We start from the raw sequence: 20,530 nt of genomic DNA on the forward strand, positions 1-20,530 counted from the left end.
TCAGGAGCTATGGGTTTCTCCTGGAATTAAATATAAGGAAGCTCCAGATCAAATAGCAGATAACTGACTCAGAATAACCATTAAGAGAAGGCAAAATCAAAAAATAAAGTTCTAGACAACTGATACTCTATATTAAACTCCTTAGCCTAACATTGTATCAAGTGTCTGGACTAGGGAGGTATGGTAATATTTAAACAACCCATTGCTACTGCTGCCATATCTGCCAAGAAAAGAGTGACTGCAGGACTAAAGAAAGGACTTCTGGAAAGCAGAAGCCATAAATTGATCATTTAAAGGGTCTGAGCTACTCTAAAAGATGGAGGCCAGCCCTGTCTCAAAAATCAGCATAGTTCTAGTTTTGGTCAAGATTAGGGTCAACTCCAGACAGACATATGGAACATATTGCCTCTGACATTTAGTGTTCTTATTTTTCTTCTTACAGTGTTCCCTATGCTCATTAAGAGCTTCACAAAAGGAGGTTTTCTTCTTTAATGTTTCCATCATTCCATTTTGATTTTGAAAAAATATGAAATGCTTCATGAATTTGCGTGTCATCCTTGCACAGGGGCCATGCTAATCTTCTCTGTATCATTCCAATTTTAGTATATGCGCTGCTGGGACGAGCCCCACAAAAGGAGATTTTTTTAAAACCATAGATCTGACCATGATACTCCTCTGGTTAACCTTAGTTGAAGACTCAAATCCTATTAGAATCCTAGATTCTAAATTTAGAGTTAGAGGAGAATTTAGAGGCCATTGAGTCTAACTGCCTCATTTACAGTCAAGGAAACTGTGGTAGAGAGAAGTAAAGAGATTTAGTAAGGATGTGGGGTAAATTCAGGTCTTTCAAACTCCAATCAGTCTTCTATCCACAATCACACTTCGTTGTTGTCATTCAGGTTTGATCCCATGAACCATAGATACCTATATGGAATGATAGTTTTACCTACTTTCTTCAATTTGTCTGAATTTTGCAGTAAGAAGCCCATGATCTGAGCCACAGTCAGGTCTTGTTTTAACTGACTGTATAGAGCTGATTACCTTCAATCAAGGTCAAATACAAACTCCACTTTTGGCATTTAAAGCTCAGGAAGACTTGAATTGACTTACTAGACACTTTTTGTGTAATCCTGGGTAAATCACTTCAATTCTGTTTACCTCAATTTCTAAAGCTGTAAAATTATCATAATAACAGCAGGGTTGTTATGAAGATCAAAGGAGATAATAATTGTAAAGGGCTTAGCCCAGTGCTTGGCCCATAGTAAGAATTTAATAAATTTTTCTCCTCCTTTCCTTCCTTCTTTCTTTCCTCTCAGCCTCCCTTCCCTCCTTCCCTCCCTCCCTCGCTCCTTCCTTCCTTCTTTCCTTCCCTCTCTCCCTCCCTCCTTCCTTCCTTTCCTTTCCTCCCTTCCCTCCTCCCTCCTTTCCTCTCTCTCTCTCTCTCTCTCTCCCTCCCTCCCTTCCTCCCTTGCTCCTCCCTCTCTCCCTCTTTTCCTTCCTCCCTTCTTCCCAGACAATATATATATCACTTCCTCTACAAATTCTGTGATTTAGTCAACCAGGCTTTCTTAATATTCCTTAGACTTGGCATTATATTTGCCTTTCTGGTGCCCTTGCTTGGGCTGTCCCATACCTGGAATTGACTCCCCCTAACCTCTACCCTACTTAGAATTCCTTGTTTTGTTTAGAACTTAAACATAGCAACCTAGATGAATTTTTTTCTGATCCCTCCCCCCTTCACCCAATTATTAATGCTTTCCTCCTCAAAAATAATCTTGTAGTTATTTTGAGACTCACTATCTTGTGAATAAACTGAAGTTCTTAAGTTTGAAGTGAGCTGTAACTGAAAAATTCAAAGGTTATTGAATAAAGCAGCAGTTCTTTTTGGTCTCAGGAACTGTTTACACATCAAAAATTATTTAGGATATCGAAGAGTTCTTGTTTATGTGAGTTATAGCTAACAATATCCTCTGATTCAGAAATCAAAATTGATAAAATTTAAAATATTTATTTTAAATTATAATAATAAATTCATTACATATTATTATCAATAACATTTTATGAAAATTTTTGTGTGTATCAAAACAAAAAATAATTTAGTGAGAAGAGTGATTCCCCCCTCCTTTTTTAATGTCTCTTTTTATAGAAGACAGCTATTCTCATATGGGTTTCTGCACTTAATCGCTTAAGATATGTTGTTTTGGCTGGAGTATATGAAGGAAATCCAGCATGCAGATATATAGTTATATGCAAATAACATTTAGTATTTTTATCAAAACAGCTTTAAACTCATAGACCCTCCCCAAAGGGTCTCAGTGACCTTTGCAGACCTCCAAACTACACTTTAAGAACCACTGGTATGCATCCAAATTTCAAAGGTGATCTTTTAAGAGTATATTGAATTATAATCTAATGTTTATAATAAGTGCCCTAATAAATTCTACTTGCTGTGTGGGGAGCAGCATTGGCCAATAATGATATCAGCATGTACTAATGACTAGGGACTGCCAACTTGGATGTTGCTATTCTATATCTCAAGGACCATCAAGATTTGTTAATACCTAAGAAAGGAGCGAGAGCTATATGTGTGTTATCTGGAGGAGATGATGGTCAATAGTGAAAAAAGCTATAGAAAGGTCAAGAAGGGGAAAAGTTCATTAGATTTGGTAAAATAAAGGTCATGGGTAACTTTGCAGGGAACTGTTTCTTAAGAATGATAAAGTGAGAAACCAGATTACAGGGGGGTTTAAAAGAGAATGAGACAAGGAAAATTGGAGGTACCAAAGGCAGATAACTCTTTTCAACCAATTTAGCTCAGGAGAGCTTCTCTCATTTGGTTGTCAAGAGAACATGCTGAACTGTTTTTGTTTGTTCTTTGTTTTTGAAGAGGACCAATGACAGCACAGTATGACATCTTGACTTGCACAGGAATTAGATAAGTAAGGCAGAGTTGCACAAAGCCTTCAGCTTCAGTCTCTCTCCCAAAGTCATCAAAGTCCAGTGGCAAAACAAAAATCAAACCAACTGGTTTACAGGGGTGTAGCCTCTGCTCATGCTACAGCTTCTTGAAGTCACAAGTAAAACTTGGGTGAGAAGTGGACACAAAGGTGGATGAGCAGCCCCGAAAAGGAATCAGCAGCAACTCACACCAGAGATGTTACTTCTTCCTGAATATCCCACATACCTGGTATGCTGAATTAGAATGCACTAAAGTACTACTCCAATATCTCTTCATTTTGGCAAAAGAGTAAGTATTCTTGGATGGTTATGCCAATGGAGTTTTTAGCAAACAAGAGAAGCCCTGAATTTGGACCTACCAACAGATGAAATAGGGCATCAGCCTTGAATGCTGAGAGGCTTACTCTGAACAGGCTGGCCACTAAGTGAATTGTTTTTCAAAAACACTATTATGCATAGGATGAAACTGAAGATAAGTATCTATCCAGATTTTTTGAAATATGAAAGAAGGTATGAAAGACTAATGACAGGTCAATGCATTCCTCTCCTCTGGGTATTGACATTTTTTTTTAGGTTTTTGCAAGGCAATGGGGTTAAGTGGCTTGCCCAAGGCCACTCGGCTAGGTAATTATTAAGTGTCTGAGACCCGATTTGAACCCAGGTACTCCTGACTCCAGGGCCGGTGCTTTATCCACTGTGCCACTTAGCCCCCCCTGGGTATTGACATTTTAACCAAGAGCAATGCCTCTTTACTAGTGGAAATGAAGGGATTATTGTCTCTTTATAAGCTTTTTGAGGGCAAAGAATATTTATTTCATTTTTATGTTTGTATCCTCAGGGCCCAGCATGATGATTAGTGTGTAATAGAAGTAATGATGACAATAAAATAAATTTTTGTAGCTTGGTTGAACTCCATCCCATGCCTGTGTGTGACATTATCAGGTGATGCTGCTGCCTTAGTGAAGATTCTTGGTTGAATGGGAAATTCACATATTTTTCACATCTTTAAGAAAAAGAAGCCAACAACTTTCCCACTGGAAGAAGTGTCCCTTGGGAAACTGGCATTAGTTACTTTAACCAGTCCCTGGGTAAGAGTAGATGAAGGTTAAGTATCAACCCACCATGACCAGAGGTAAGGGAGTAGAGGGAATGTTTCTAGTTACCCTTCAGAATGCATATTTTGCTTCCAGCTTCAGATGACTCTCTAATTTCACAATCAATCAGCCAGATTGATAAATTTTAAACATTTATCATGTCCTACTGTGTGCCAGACACTGTAGTTAGGGATGACAACACAAATATAGAAATGAGACAGTGTCCTCCACCATCAAGAAACTTACATCCTGCAGAGTCCTGAATAGGAGCCTATTTACCTACAGGTGTGGACTTTCTTAGCACACTGAGGTTTATTTTGCTGTTGCTTCTGCTAATTCTTGCTGGAATTAGTTTTATTTATCTGTCTGTTTATACCATTTAAATTTCCAGATCCTCAGTCACAGAATTATTCCAAGGGCGATGGGTGGGTGGTGTAGAACAGCTATCAAGAAAGGTACTTTTACTCCTCTCCAGGATTTTACAGATTCACAGAGTGCTTGGAGAGAGCTGAGACAGGTTATGTCAATGGGAGTGCATTAGGGACAAACTTGAGAAGCTTAAGAGCCATGGAGTTATAGAACATTAGTCTGGAGGGGACCTGGGAGAACATCTAGTCCAACCCTCTCATGTGACCTTTCAAATTTAATTAGGACAAAAAAAGTAAGCACATTTGGCTTGTTAATTAGCATCTAATTTAATTACTCATTTAATTAGTATTAATTAGCAGCTGGTTGTTTTGTTGCCTCCCTAATTATGGGTTTACAGGTCAAAAAGAATGGGTGGAGATGGGGTAAAGGGTCAAGGTGAGTGAATGGATGGGTCCCTAGTTTTCCAGCAATTATAATGAGATATTTACTTGAAAATAGAACAAACAATTCTGAGGAGATCCCTTGGGCAAGAGCTACTGGCCAGATGCGGAGGATACATGCATTTTCATGGATTCATACTTGATACACAATATCTATCCTTCCTTTATTGAGAGACATCTGTTCTCAGTGGCTGCATAATATTTTGGCTCCACCCCAACCCTACTTGAGTGCATTGAGCTATCCCCAGCTGTGTCTGGGCTGGCTCAGGCTGGTCGATAGAGAGCCTGCGGTGGGGGCTTGGACATAACTCAGAATGCTAGACCAGACTTTTAAACTCACCCAGCTTGACTCCTGATAGCCTGGACAAAGTCTGGAGCTCTGACTACACCCTCCAGAGGTCTATGCACATTTTGGCTGACCTCAACAATATTCAAAATGTTGCTGAGATTCCACATGAGGACCTGAGAAACAACCTGGCTTAACTTTTGACCATGACAAGGGAATCACAACTCCTCCTAAGCAAGGGGACCAATGCTCCTTGGCAAGGAATTCTTACCTCCAGAGGCATCATCAAACCAGAATTCAGTTCGACTCAGTTCAACAACCATTTTTAAAGTAGGAAGAATTGTACCAGGGTCTAGGAACACAAAGGCAAAAATGAACTAGCCCCTGCCCTTAAGGCATCTGGGCCATTCTGGTGGATATGAATGATAGACTTGTAGTCAGAAAGACCTGAATTCACAATACAACTTCAAAAGCTTACTAAATGTGTGAGCCTGTGCAAGTCAGTTTCTTCATCTGTAACACCTACCTCTCAAGAAGCTGTGAGTACCAAATGGGATGATAAATTTCAGTGCTTTACAAACCTTAAAGGGCCTTGTATTAGTTATTAATTATTATTTATTGGGGATATTATATATCAATAGACAAGTTAATACAAAGTTAACCCAAGTATTTCTTTCTTTTTTTTTTTAATCTGGCATATACTTTCTTTTTTTGGAATTTTTGCACAGCAACAGGGTTAAGTGACTTGTCAAAGGTCACACAGTTAAGTAAGTATTAAGTGTCAGAGGTCAGATTTGAATTAAGGTCCTCCTGACTCTGGGACCAGTGCTTTAGCCACTGAAACCCAAGTAATTCTAAGAGGGGCAGAGAAGACTAATAAGGAACCAGGAAAGGTCTCACATAGAATCATAGCTTTAGCACAGAAGGAAAAGGGGATAATTTAGTCCAATCCTTATGTTTTACAGATGGGGAAACAGACCTAGTTAAGCAATATAGATTCTCTGACTCCAAAATAATAAAGGAAATGGCCCCTGGTATATGCTGTGAAGGAAGCTAGAGATTCTGAGAAGCAGAGTGAGGGGACAAGGGGAAGTGAATTCCAGGTTTGGGTAATGATCAGCACAAAGTCATGGAGGCATAAATCAAGTAATATCATGAAATGGATCAGTTCAGGTAATATAGTGGGTCCATGAAGCTAAGCACTATGAAATAAGACTGGAAAAGTAGGTGGGTACTATATTGTGGGAAATTTTAAAGGCCAGGCAAAAGATATTCTAGAGGCAAAAGGGAATAACCATATGCTTTTTGTTGGAGATTTGATGTGGTCTGATGTATGGTTTAGTAATACCAATTTGGCAACTATACAAAAGTTGTACTGGAGAAAATGGAAGCAAGGAGACCAATTAGGTAAGTAGAAATTATATGAATGAAGAGAAAAAAGTAGATATGAGAGATGTCAAAGAAAATGGACAAGATTGAAAGAAGTGGGGGTGGGGAGAATGAGGAAAAGAAAAGAGTCAAGAATGATGCCAGTGTAGCAACTCTGGGAGATTGGAAAGATTCCATCTATGGTCATTGAATCCCCACAGGGTGCTGTGGGATGAACTCCAATCAATGCAATTGACTTTCTGATAGGTTCTGGTCCTAAACCTTGCTTGAACCCAAAATACCAAATGACCTGATAATTTTATTACTGCATACTCACTCCTTAGGTAACCCTTTAGAAAAGCAGAATAAGGGAATATTGTCACTAAGAGAATGCTGAGAACAATAATCCTTATTCAGGATGTTCTCCAATTCCTTGGCCATGGTCTGGACATCTGGACTTTTATTGATTTCTACAGCCCTGCCAGATTAGAAGTCAGTGGGATCTGGGGGGATTTATTGCAGATTTCCCTCCATTCTTTCCCAATCCTGAGAAAGGCATCTGATGAACATGGTTTTTGTGCTTTTATTTGCCTTGTTTCATTCTCTACTCACATTTGCTTATTTCTGTGTTAGCACCTGAGTCCTGTATTGAAAGGCACCTAAGGAATGAACAGATGGGAAAGTGAGGGAAGTCTTGTATGAAGCTTCAGTATAAGAAGTGTTGACAATGTGCTCTGCATGGTATATTTAAAACTGGATCTGTCACGTGTCTCTATTGACAGTTCAGGATGATTTTTAGTGTGTTTTTTTCTAACTTGCATTGAACATAACAGGTGACTTCATTTTTTAAAAACACAAACCTGCTAACTCTAACAATTTTGTAGGGCAAAAATAAGGGTTGAAATTTCAAAATCAAACCAACCCTTGATCCCAGGGACTTCATCCCTATTTAGACATAAAATGGAAAATTCTTATATGTTATGGTTGGAGGTTTGCTCCTTGGATTTGCTACGGCATATCTGGATAGCATGCTAAAAAGCAGACATCACCTAGTTTTTCCAGTTGCAATATAGGGCTGTAGGGAAATCTTGAGTGCTGCAGAATTGATGCTTTCAAATTGGGATATTGGAGAAGATCTTTGAGAATCCCTTAGATATCAAGGAGATCAGATCAGTCAATGCTTAAAGAATTAATTCCTGATGGGAAGTTTAAGTACTTTGGCCACATAATATGAAGATGGGAATCAATGGAAAAGACCTTGATGTTGCAAAAGATTGAAGACAAGCAGACAATGGGATGGTAGAGAATGAGATAGATAGATAATGTCATTGAAACAATGAAAATGAACTTGGACAGTCTTTGAGAGATAGTGGAGGATAGAAGGACTATGGTCCATGAGGTCATGAAGAGTCAGACAAGACTAAATGACAGAAACAACAACATGTTTGGGGATCTGCAACTACATCTGATACTTTTCTGGTGCCCCCTTCATGTTCATTGATAGTATCACCCTTTCAAGAAACTGAAGGAAATATGACAAGCATATCATGAATAAAAGAGGAATCTTTCTCAGATGACATATTGAATTTTCCCTGTGATGGCCCTCTTCTATTCCTGGTTTACTTTAAAAATTTTTTTTTATTTATTTAAGGCATTGGGGTTAAGTGACTTGCCCAAGGTCACACAGCTAGGAAATTAAGTGTCTGAGGCCAGATTTGAGTTCAGGTCCTCCTGACTCCAATGCTGGTGCTCTATCCACTGTGCCACCTAGCCACCCCCTGGCTTATTTTTTTATGCAAGGCTTTTGTCCTCTCTGTCATATCAATATTTTGCCCACATCCCAGGTCTTGCATGTATTGATCTCCTATGACTCCATGAAAAAAGGCATGAATTGTATAAACTCTGGAACTCCCCCACTATTTACTACCAACCCTTACTTACTGAATTCTTTGCTTTAACAATTTGGACTTTTGGTTTCTTATTCTACCCACTTATTCACTGAAGCTCAACCCTGACCCTGACCTTGACCTAGATCTCAGATGACCTAGCATAGCTTTGGGAACAGAGAAAGCAAGTTAGGGTAGAATGGTTGGCCTGGAGTCAGGAAGACCTGAGTTCAAATCAAGACCCAAACACTAAGCTGTGTGACTCTGTTTTCTTCAGTTTCCTCAACTGAAAAATGAGGATAATAATAGTATCTATTATCAGGGTTGTGAGATTTAGATGAGAAAATATTTGAAAAGCAGTTAGCGCAGTGCTTATTCCTTTCCCTTCCCTATTTATTAAAAAGATTTGATAGAAAATTAGCACCAGATCCCCTCTTCACCTAGAAAATAAGATTGCTTTGGTTTAATCAACAAGCATTTATTAAGTGCCTACCATGGTCCAGGGGCCAGGTTGGATACTGAGTCTACAAAAAAACCAAAAATCACACAGCCCCTGGCCTCAAGGCAAATTAGAAAATTTAAAAGAACTGCTTAGAGCAAAACTCTGAGGCAGGAAAAGCTCCATATGGAGGTAGCTATTCAGGGCAGCACCAAATCCCAAGGAGACCTGATACAGAGGGAAGAGAGCAATTAAGAAAGAAACCTGTGAGATTCATGGGGCAGACCCAAAGGTCTGAGTCCAGGACCTCAGGATGTCTTACCTCTCCTTAATTCTGGTTCAACCAGGAAAAGTCATCTTTGTCCTATAATCATGCAAATGATTCAATAGTTATTAATGGTTTGTGAAACATTCTCAATAAACAGCTCAACAAATTAGAATTAGGGTACATAAATATTACTTTTTCCTATTTTACAGATAAGAGGAGTGAGTTGCCTAGGCAGGGAGTAGGGCCTGGATTTAATTGCCATCTGACATGTAAGACTAAGACTAATCTAGCAACTAAAATGGTACAGTAGCTAGATTGCTGGATCTCAAGTTAGGAAGACCTGAATTAAAATCCAGACTCAGACACTTGTTAGCTAACCCTAGACAAATCACTTAATCTGTCTGACTCAGTTTCCTCAACTGAGAGATACATCCCAGAATTGCTGTGAGGATAAAATGAGATAATATCTGTAAGTGATTTGGAAACATTATGCCAGCTCTTATAGACCATGCTTTTTGTTTACTTTAAAGAGTATAAATATATTTAAATAATGGGTGATCTGTACTAGAATTGAAAAAAATCTTAATGGGCCTGAAGATACAACTCTTTTTTTTTTTAACAAGGTAAACGGGTTTAAGTGGCTTGCCCAAGGCCACACAGCTAGGTAATTATTAAATGTCTGAGGCCAGATTTGAACTCAGGTACTCCTGACTCCAGGGCCAGTGCTCTATCCACTGCACCACTTAGATGCCCTAAGATACAACTCTTGACCAAGGATCACCTGCCAACTTTACCCTGAGGTCTCCTTGTGATCTAGAAAAGAGTCATAAGGATGTGAAAGAAGAAAACAAGTATTTACTTATAATTTTAATATTTATATAGTTTATAATAACATATAATATTATTTATTAAGCCTACTATGTGCCAAAGACTCTGCTAATTACTATTTTTTTCATTTTTTTTGCAATGTAATGGGGTTAAGTGACTTAAGTCACACTGCTAGGTAATTAAGTATCTGAGGTCAGATTTGAACTCAGGGCCTCTTGACTCCAGGGCCAGCACTCTATCCACTGTACCACCTAGCTGCCCCCAATTACCATTTAAAAATGATGATTCTCAAATTTATCTACCCTGCCTGTTGACTTTTAGTCTTACATCTGCATTCACATATCTCAAACTGGATGTCCAGTAGACATCTTAAATTCATGTGACCAAAGCAGAATTGATTATCTTTCCCCCTAAATTCTCTCCCCTTCAGCTTTTCCTATCACTGTGGAGGTCACCACCATCCTCCCAGGTCCTCAGGCTCACAAATTGTCATCCAGGAATCCTCTTTAGCTCTCACCCTCCCCCCACATTATCTCATCTGTTGGCAAGGTCTGTAGATTTTACCTTTGGGTATCTCTCTAATGCTCTTCCTTCTCTCCTCTGGCATTGCCACTCCTCTAGTGCAGACCCTCAACATGCCTGGATTATTCCAATAATCTGCTGGTGGATCTGCCTGCCTCCAGGCTCTCTCCTCTCCAATCCATCCTTCATTCTGCCAAAAAAGTGATTTTCCTAAATCTCAGGTATGATTATGTCAATTCCTCATTCTCATGCTTCTAGGAACAAATGAAAAATGTACTATTTGGCATCCTGATTCTACCTTCACCTTTCCAGGCTTATTACACCTTCCTCCCCAACAACTACTCCTCAATCCAGTGAAAATAAGCTCCTTGTGTCCTTCAAACAAGACACTATCTCTCAAGACTTGGCATTTTCTCTGTCCCCCATGCAGAATACCTTCCCTCCACAGGAAGGCTTACCTAACACCTCTTAATTCTAGAGCCTTGAGGCGGCTAGGTGGCACAGTGGATAGAGTACCAGCCCTGGAGTCAGGAGTACCTGAGTTCAAATTCGACCTCAGACATTTAATAATTACCTAGTTGTGTGGCCTTGAGCAAGCCACTTAATCCCATTGCCTAGCAAAATAAAAAAAAAAAAACCCAACCTAAAAAAAAAAATTCTAGAGCCTTCCCTCTGTTAACTACTTCCCATTTATCCCATTTGTTGTTTGGAAGACCATGAAATCAGGGACAAGCAAGTGATTTGGATTTGAGTGAGGGGTCTGTGCTAAATCACCAGCTTCTCTTTCTCCTCCAGAGCCATCTGGATCCAGTGGCTAGAGATGACCCTGGATGTGTGGTGATCTGGGTTAAGTGACTTGCCCAGGGTTACACAGCTAGTAAATATCTGAGGGCATATTTGAACTCAACTCTTCCTGACTTCAGGTGCTGCCTCACCTAGGATCTTCTGTCTCAAGATGCACCAGACCTGTTGACTATGGGCAGCCTTTGGGGATGTTTTAGATGTGTATCTTCTAGGATTCCTCCAGGTACTCTCTGGACATTTAGAGAAAGAGTGGAGGATTTTTTTTTTCTGCTTCCCTACAGTTAAGTCACATTCCTCTTAGAAAGCCAAACCTGCACAAGGGCCTTCCAGCTTAGTTTAATGGGACCCTCAGCTGGGAGGCAGAGTCAGCAAGAATTCTAGGCTTGATATTAAGAGGACCTGGGTTCGAATACCACATCTGTTACTTTCTTTGTAAATTGAGGAGGTTAGTCAATAATTTCTAAGGTCCTTTCCAGCTAAGGTCCTGTGATTTTGGATTCGCAGATATAAAGCACTACTGAGGCTAAGCATGGCACTTGATTTCTACAGGGTCAGATTAACCTGCTCCCTAGTACAGACTATGGGGAGGGTTTAAAGAGAACCTCTCTGGCTTCTCACATCTGGGAGACTGAATTGCTTTGAGGGTGATTGTTAAATCGTGTCCACAGTAAACAGACATCAAACAACTATTAAAAGCAATGGACAGGGTCCTTGTATCAGGCAAGGCTTTTTCATCTTCAAAAGCCCTTTCAAACAGTTGTTAATTAATTTTTGCCACACCCTGTGGGTGACAAAGTATTGCAGCAGTGTTTGGCTTGGAGTCAAAATGCCTCAGGTTAAGCCTGAGGCCTACTGCCAGGTTCCAGGGGAGGAATGGCCCTTAGGGCAATGGAAGGTTGGAGGAGGAAGAAGGTGGGAGAGTTTTCTCTTTTTTTGCCTCCTTATTCCGACCCTTATTTGAACCCCCTCTCCTGTCCTGACAGCACCTTTCCATCAGCATCACTGTGACAGATATGATTGGCCTGGGCCCTCTCTAGTGGCAATGGATGATGCTGTTTCCCAAGAACAAAGAAGCGTCTTTGCCTCCTTGGGGGAAGATGAATGGAAGATCATAGATCTTGAGATGGAAGAAACTTCAAGAGGTCATCTGGTTCAACTCTCTCCCTTTGCAGATGAGGAAACTGAGGCACGAGGAAGGTAAGGGACAGGTCAGGAGAGTCAGGCAAGGGATTTGAGATCAAATTCTTTGATTCCAAAACTAATGCTTTTCCCACTCAAGCAGCTTCTGGCCAATTCTAGAAAGGCAAAAACATAGCTATGCCATAAAGAGAAATTAAATCTTGGTCTCTGAAATGAAAGTTCTTTCCCCAGGAAGGGACTATCAGGCTTTTGCCTCTGGATTTCTGAAAGCTTCTATGTGCTTTTTACATGGATGCCTTAAAAATGTTTAAACTAATCAGTAAATTGTCAGAACTGAACAGGAAGAACTGGCAAAACTGAGATAAATTCTAGCAAAACCTCAAAAAGTCTTTATCTTTGAGGGGGCCTCTGTGTGTGTGTGTGTGTGTGTGTGTGTGTGTGTGTGTGTGTGTGTGTATTATATATATATATATGTAATATATGTGTGTGTTGTCTGTCTGTGTGTTTCTGTATTTGTGTTTCTATGTGTTATATTTGTGTGTATCTATGTATTTTTGTCTGGGTGTGTCTGTGGGTATATGTTTGTGTTTGTGTGCGTGCTTGCACAACTATAAAGGAGAGGCCCAAAAGGGGCTTCTCTCCCCTGTCTATCAACAATGGGCCTATGGAGCCTCTCTGATTTGTTTTGTTTCCTTACATGAGAAAGGAGCTGAGCACCATGAGAAGAAAACCTTAAGAGTCTATGAAAATACTTGCCAGACTTTCCCACACTTAACAGTGTCATAGAAAATGTAGCAGAAAGGGGTCGGGTAACCTAAAACTGAGTTTAGAGGGATCCAGAGAGATGAGTGTGAATATGAGCTTTACACTAAGATGAAGGCAAGGAAGACCCGAAGAGTTAATGAAGCGGTAAAGGGCTTTTGTGAGCAACCTGAATGACACTCAGGGCTTCTTAATAGAAAGGTTGGGAGAGGTCTCAGCCCTGATTAGGAAGAATATACATGTCAAGGCAGGCAAGCAGTAACTCTGTAGAGATGGGGGCCTAGCATTAACTCTTCAAAGGCCAAGGGCCAAGCCTCTGATTGACAAATCACCATGCCAATCAATATAAGCTGGCTGTGTGAGGGAAACAGGTATAAAAGGGGGGTGGGGGTGCATTCCCTGACTCCCTGACCAAAAATCCATATGATGGCTTTGCCATGAGAGGGCCCTAGTCACCCAATGCTCAAATAAACCACCTTCTTTAGATAGGTTCAAGGTCTAAATATAACTGTGTTGGAAAAACTATTGAAAGTAATAGAACTCTGGAGAAGACAACCCCTTTGGGCTATGCCTGATTCCTAACTGATGTCTCAAGAATTTAAATTAAAAAATATAAACCAGAGAAGAACATGTATATCTATGAGTGAGGGGAAAGAGGCAGTGCTGAGCAGTAGTTTAATAATTTTACTGTGACAGTGATGATTTGTTGTCTGAAGTCAGGAATCAGTTTGAAGTACAGCAATGGACACAGAGAAAACACTCAAAAATATTTGACAGACATACAGTATACAGTGTTTTAGGTTTTTATTTTTAAGTCTTTATTTTTGGGGGGTTTTTGAAAGGCAATGGGTTTAAGTTGCCTGCCCAAGGCCACACAGCTAGGCAATTATTAAGTGTCTGAAGTCGGATTTGAACTCAGGTACTCCTAACTCCAGGGCCAGTGCTCTATCCACTGCACCACCTAGCTGCCCCCAGTATACAGTGTTTTACTATACATTGCATTTGCAAAGTTTTATTGGTATTTTGTTTTTACATTATAAACATATGCAGATTATTATATGAATAATTTTTATTTTATATATATGTATTTTATTTGCTTTCCAATTACACATATACAATGGTAATTTCTACCAAACATTTTTTTGGTGAGGTTTTGAGTGTTACATTTTTTCTCCCTCCCTCCCTTCCCTCCCCCCTCCCCCAACAAAAGGCAATCTGATATAGGCTTTACAAAAAAAGAACAACTTTAAGGGTATTTATAAGCAAATGAAATAAGTGGGACCAGAAGAAGGAATAATTTATACAATAATAACACTATAAAAATGAGCAACTTTGAAATTTGTTGAAATCTATGATCAATATGACCTTTCATGATTCCAAAACACCAGTGATGAAACAGGTTCTCCATGACAGAGAGGTGATGGATTTAGGGAGAAGAATGAGACAGATGTATGTTTACATATAACCACAGAGGGAGTTTGTTTTGTTACTGAACATATCTGTAAACTATATTTTAATTTTCATTAAACTTCAACCTTATTGCTCTCATTTTTGATGCCTGTTTACAAAAATAATGCCACAGTCATTTCTTTATATATTCCTCCCTAAGTTATGAATTCTTCCTTTGTAATAATTAAAAATAGTTCATAAAAACCAATCAATACAACTATCTGATCTGAAAACTTGTATAACATTCCTTTGGTGCTCTAGCTCTATATATAAAGAAGAGAAGTATGTTCTATCATATATTCTCCTGGACAAGATCTTCAGTCATTTTCTTTTTTTAAAAATTTTTATTTGTTTATTTAAGGCAATGAGTTTTAGAGTGACTTGCTCAAGGTCACACAGCTAGGCAATTACTATCTGAGTTGAGATTTGAACTCAGGTTCTCCTGACTCCAGGACTGTTGCTCTAGCCACTGTATTACCTAGCTGCCTCCATTTGGAGTTTTCTTGACAAAGACACTGGAGTGGTTTGCCATTTCTTTCTCTGACTCATTTTACAGATGAGGATCAAGATTGACCATAATTAATAATAATAATGATCAATTAATATTTATATAGAACTTTAAGGTTTATAAAGCATTTTATATTATTTCTTTTTTTTTAGGGTTTTTTTTTTGCAAGGCAAATGGGGTTAAGTGGCTTGCCCAAGGCCACACAGCTAGGTAATTATTAGGTGTCTGAGACCGGATTTGAACCCAGGTACTCCTGACTCCAGGGCCAGTGCTTTATCCACTGCGCCACCTAGCGGCCCCCATTTTATATTATTTCATGCAATCCTTACACCACTGTTAAGTAGGTGCTTTAGCATCTCCATGTTCTGTTGAGAAAATGAGACTGAGGGATTTAAGTAACTAGCCCCAGGTCACATTGCTAGTACAGCATAATTTGAACTAAGATCTCCTCCCTCTAAGGTCCGTTTTCTATACACCATGCCACAGCAGAAAGAATATTACAATTATTCACAATCAGCTTGATTACCTTTAGATTTTATCTAATTTCTATTAGGCCACTATCTTTCAAACCAATGCTAATTTGCATGTCTATGTGGGTAATCATTTCCAATCAAATATTCACACTCTATAAGAATATAGCTGGAAATACTTGCTGGAGAGCTCAGGGATCCAAGCCATCCAACCCAGTTGAGAAGAGGTACAGAGCAGCATTTGGAAGAAGCCAGAGAGGACCATCGTGGGTCAGTGTTATAGAGGGAAAATCATACAGGTATGGGAGTAAAGAAAGAAAGAGAAAAGATTTTGAGTCATGGATGATGACGTTTGCCCTTCATTCTCAAAGAAGACCATGTCATCAGGAAGGTGATGCCAGGACAAGCACATGCACTAGATTTGAATGGGGGAGAGGGGCTGTACTAAGTCACCAGCCTCACTTTCTCCTTCAGATTCATCTGGGTAAAGTGACCAGATATGAATCAAGATGACTGAATATGGCCTTAGATGTGAGGCAATCAGAGTAAAATGACTTGTCCAAGGTCACACAGTATCAAGTATCTAAGGTTGAATTTGAACTCCCATCCTCTATCCAGTAATCTATCTACTGTGCCATCTTTTGTAAAATATTTAGACAGACACTGCTGCTATTTATGAATGTGTGTGTATCCTAAGATCTGAACATAGGACCAAAGGCTTATAGAAAAATAGATTATAATTTGGACAGGATCTTAGAGGTCATCTAATTCAACACATTAATTTTACAGATTAAAAAAAAAACTTAGGCCCTAGGAGTGGCTAGGTGGCATAGTGGATAGAGTACCAGCCCTGGAATCAGGAGTACCTCTGTTCAAATCCGACCTCAGACACTTAATAATTACCTAGCCGTGTGGCCTTGGGCAAGCCACTTTAACCCCATTGCCTTGAAAAATATAAAAAAAACCCCAAGAAATTAAATGATTTTCCCATATTTACATATATTAAATCTTGTTTTTGAAGAAGGAAAAGAGAAATAATTAATGGAACATTAAAACTAAGTACTGTATATTCTATTGATAAAAAGTTTTTTTTTAAATTTCTGTTTTTGGATATTTCTTTTTCTGGACACTTTTTTTTTTTTTTAGGATTTTTTTTGCAAGGCAAATGGGGTTAAGTGGCTTGCACAAGGGCACACAGCTAGGTAATTATTAAGTGTCTGAGGCCAGATTTGAACCTAGGTACTCCTGACTCCAGGGCCAGTGCTTTATCCACCACACCACCTAGCCACCCCTTCTGGACACTTCTAAAGGAAGATAGCATCCAAGACAGACTAGAAGATGGAAGTGGATAATACAGTACTCATCTGCAGGCTCATTTCTGAGAGGCAGCCTGGGGTTGTGGATAGAGAATGGGTCTCCAAGTCAGGATGATTAGAGTTCAAAATCTTCCTCCAGCCCTTCCTTCCTGGCTAGGTGACCCTGGGCAAGTCTCTAGGTCTCTCCAAGACTTCTGGCAGCTACTTTTTTTTAATTTAATATTTATTTATTCTCATTTTGTACAAATAATTTTTTATACATTAATAAAATATTCTTGTTTAAGAGTAAACAAAATACCCCCTCCCCCCAAAAAATATAGACTCACTTGAGTGATAAAGTAAAGGGGGGAGAAAAAATTAAAATTAAAATTAAAAAAATAATAGTAATAATTGTAGGTATGGCCAGGTGGTAGTGAATGGAGCACCAGCCCTGGAGCCAGGAGCACCCGAGCCCATATCTGGCCCCGTACACCCAACAATCACCCAGCTGTGTGACATGCAAGCCACCCCAACCCCACTGCCCTGCAAAAACCAAACAAAGAAAACAAAAGACCAAAAATAAAATAAAATAGTAATAATAGTAGGGCAGCCGGGTGGCGGACATAGCACTAGCTCTTGAGCCAGGAGCACCCAGGTCCAAATCTGGCCTCAGACACCCAACGATCACCCTGCTATGCAGCCCCAGGCAGGCCACCCAGCTCCATTTGCCCTGCACCCCTCCCCCCAAATTAATAATAATAAAAAATGTGCTTCAGTCTGTGTTCCAACACTACCAATTCTGTCGTGGGTGGATCACATTCTTTACGATAAGTCCATCACAAAAGTTACTTCCATATTTTTTCACCGTTGGCAGCTGCTTTTTCAAACTATTAGTTCAAGGTGACTCTGCCTTGGTAGAAGGGATTCCCTTCTTCAATGAAATCATAAGTCTAGATCAAAAAACCGATTCCTGTGGAGAGATGTCACCCTCACTCATTTGTGCTATATACTCTCAGGTGACTTGTTTCTGCATAGACTATTTAGGAGTAGATCAGACAGTAGATGTATTTGTTTGATGTTAACATGCAGGTATGTACGTGGGTGTGTGTATATCAACATGGCCACCCATGAAGGCATGATGAACACTCCTCTGTTTATGCTTTGGCTATGATTAAAAAAAATACATAACTCACATAAAATATGAGTCAAAGCAGATGCATCTTGCCTAGCTAGGTGGCACAGTGGAAGGAGTGATATTCTTGGAATCAGGAAGATTCAAGTTCAAACCTAGTCTCAGATACTGCCTGGGCAAGTCACTTAATTTTTGTTTGCCTCAGTTTCCTTCTTTGTAAAATAGTGATAATGATAGCATCTTTATTGAAGGTTGTTGTGCGAATCACATGCAACAATAATTGTAAATTTTTACAAATTTTAAAGGACTATATGAATGCTAGTTATCATCATCATCATATCCAGAAGTGGTGAGAAGAAGAGCATTGACAAGGCAAATGGCAAGTTAGCAGAGGTGGGTATCTGAATGAGATGTATATTTAAGCAAGATTAATTTGTTTATAATTGTACTTAAAAATGTTTCTTTTCTTCCCCATTTACAAACTATCACTTGTCCATCAAGAGGTGGAGGGATATGTTTCATCTGTTTTCTAGAATTGGAATTTATCATTGCATTGATCAGAATTCTTAGATCTTTCAAAGTTGTTTTTACTTTACAAAATTGTTATCATATAAATTATTTTCCTTGTATAACTCATTTTGCCCTCTCTCAATTCACACAAATTTTCCTAGATTTCTTTGAATTCATCCTTTTTCACTATTCTACACTGAATAATAATATTCTACCACATTCATATACTATAATTTGTTCAGTCATTCCCCAGTTCATAGTCAATTTTCCAGTTGTTTGCTACAATTAAAAAGTGTCTATACATATTTTGGTAATATAGGTCTTTTTCATCTACCTTTGATCATTTTGAGTTATCAACTAGGTCAAAGGATATGAACAGCTTAGTCACTTTTGTGAAATACTTCCAAATTACTTCCCGGAATGGTTAGACCATTTATAGTTACATTAATAGTCCTTCCATAACCCCTCCAACAATTATGATTTTCCTTTTTGTCATCTGCCAAAGGTGTGAGGTAAAATCTTAGATTTGAATTAATTTGCATTTCTTATTAGTTATTTGGAGCACTTTTATATATGATTGTTGTTAACTTCCTATTCATATCTATATCTATCTATCTATCTATCTATCTATATATATAACTTGTATATTAGACCTTTATCAGAGAAATTGCTGCAAAGATTTTTTCTCCTGTTAACTATTTCAATTCTTTTGAATTTTTGTTCGTACAAAGACGTTTCAATTTTATATTTTTAAAATTGTTCGCTTAATCTCCTATAATCATTTCTATCTCTTGTTTGATCAAGAACTTTTCCTACATCCATAGTTGAGAAAAATGTCTCATTTTCTGTTCCACAAATTTCTTTGTAGTTCACACAAAGACTTTTTATATTTAGGTCATGTTTCTTCTTGGAGATTATTGTAGTGTGAGAAGTTGCTCTAAACCTAATTTCTATAGGACTGCTTTTCAGTCTTCCCCACAGTTTTTGTCAAATAATCAGTTCTTACCCTGGTAGTTTATGTCCTTGGGGTTATTGAATACTAAGCTATTATGTTCAACTCTTTCTGGATCTTATGTACCTAATATGTTTTACTGATCAAATATTTTTAAAGAGTTTTGATAAGAATGGTTTTGTAGTATAGTTTGACATCTAGTGCTGATGGACCCCCTTCCTTTCTGATCTTTTGTTTCTTTTTCATTATTTCCCTTGAGATTTTTAATTCCTCCAGATGAACTTTCTTATTTTTCCTATTCTCTAAATGAATAAAAGAAAAAGTATTTTAATGACTTTGCTATGTATTAAAGTACTATATATGCTAGAATGCAATTAGAAAAGCAATATAGCACAGACTTCAAGAAGTTCATATTCTAAATAGGGCAAAACAGCACAAATAAGAGGTTTCAGTTATGAGGTGGAAAGATCTGTGAACCTTAGGGTTAAGCTGCAACACAGATAGTAATTCATCTTCTTTAATCTCATTTCTATTGATAAAAGTATAATCTTTTCTCATGTTGAGACATTTGACAGTGATGAAGGACACTGATGGCAAGAATTTTTTTTCTGACTTTTCCATCATTGTAGCTTGATGGACTACAACTTCTGCAGAGGTGGTTTCCAGGTACATCTGAACAAGGGTTCTTGTTGTAGGCTCTACAATGGCTGCAAGGGCCAGACTGAAAGGAGATCCAGTATGGAGATACATCACTATTCCTGGGGATCTGAGTCTCTTACTGTTTCTAAAAGGGTTCAATGGGAGATGGTAGAAATAGTTTAACCTCAGAACATGCTACTTACTACTGTCTTTCCCTCAGGATATCTTGCTATTTCATCAATACTGGTTTGTCTTTCTCATTAGCGGTCGTTGGTTATGGTAGTTGGGAGTCATGGTAGTGAGGACAATGAGCTTCTCCACAAGGTTTTCTCCTTGAATGATGACTTTGGGGACCAAGATGGAAGTTGGGTTAGTGGTTTGGGGCGGGGGGGGAGGTGCTGCTTTTCCCAG

General features: G+C 38.8%; 1 long non-coding RNA gene and 1 other non-coding gene across 7 annotated transcripts in view; one reads left to right on the forward strand and one right to left on the reverse strand.

The window, feature by feature from the left end:
* Positions 1-520: 520 nt before the first annotated feature.
* LOC141510365 (U6 spliceosomal RNA) lies at positions 521-627 on the reverse strand. Its single transcript, XR_012474861.1, has one exon. It is a non-coding gene; the product is annotated as a U6 spliceosomal RNA (small nuclear RNA).
* A 2,362-nt stretch (positions 628-2,989) lies between these two features.
* LOC141506947 (uncharacterized) overlaps positions 2,990-20,530 on the forward strand; it is a 90,163-nt gene continuing 72,622 nt past the window's right edge. For 2 of the 6 annotated variants that reach the window (XR_012474030.1, XR_012474033.1), the window contains exons 1-2: positions 12,103-12,459; positions 18,324-18,411. This is a non-coding gene — a long non-coding RNA (uncharacterized LOC141506947). Of the gene's footprint in view, positions 3,248-5,253; positions 5,687-10,557; positions 10,680-12,102; positions 12,460-18,323; positions 20,484-20,530 lie in introns of those variants that run through there. The other 4 variants (XR_012474032.1, XR_012474031.1, XR_012474034.1 and 1 more) reach the window with 4 other exon arrangements.

The sequence above is a fragment of the Macrotis lagotis genome, chromosome 1, assembly GCF_037893015.1.
Source record: "Macrotis lagotis isolate mMagLag1 chromosome 1, bilby.v1.9.chrom.fasta, whole genome shotgun sequence".
In the NCBI taxonomy this organism is placed as follows: domain Eukaryota; kingdom Metazoa; phylum Chordata; class Mammalia; order Peramelemorphia; family Peramelidae; genus Macrotis; species Macrotis lagotis.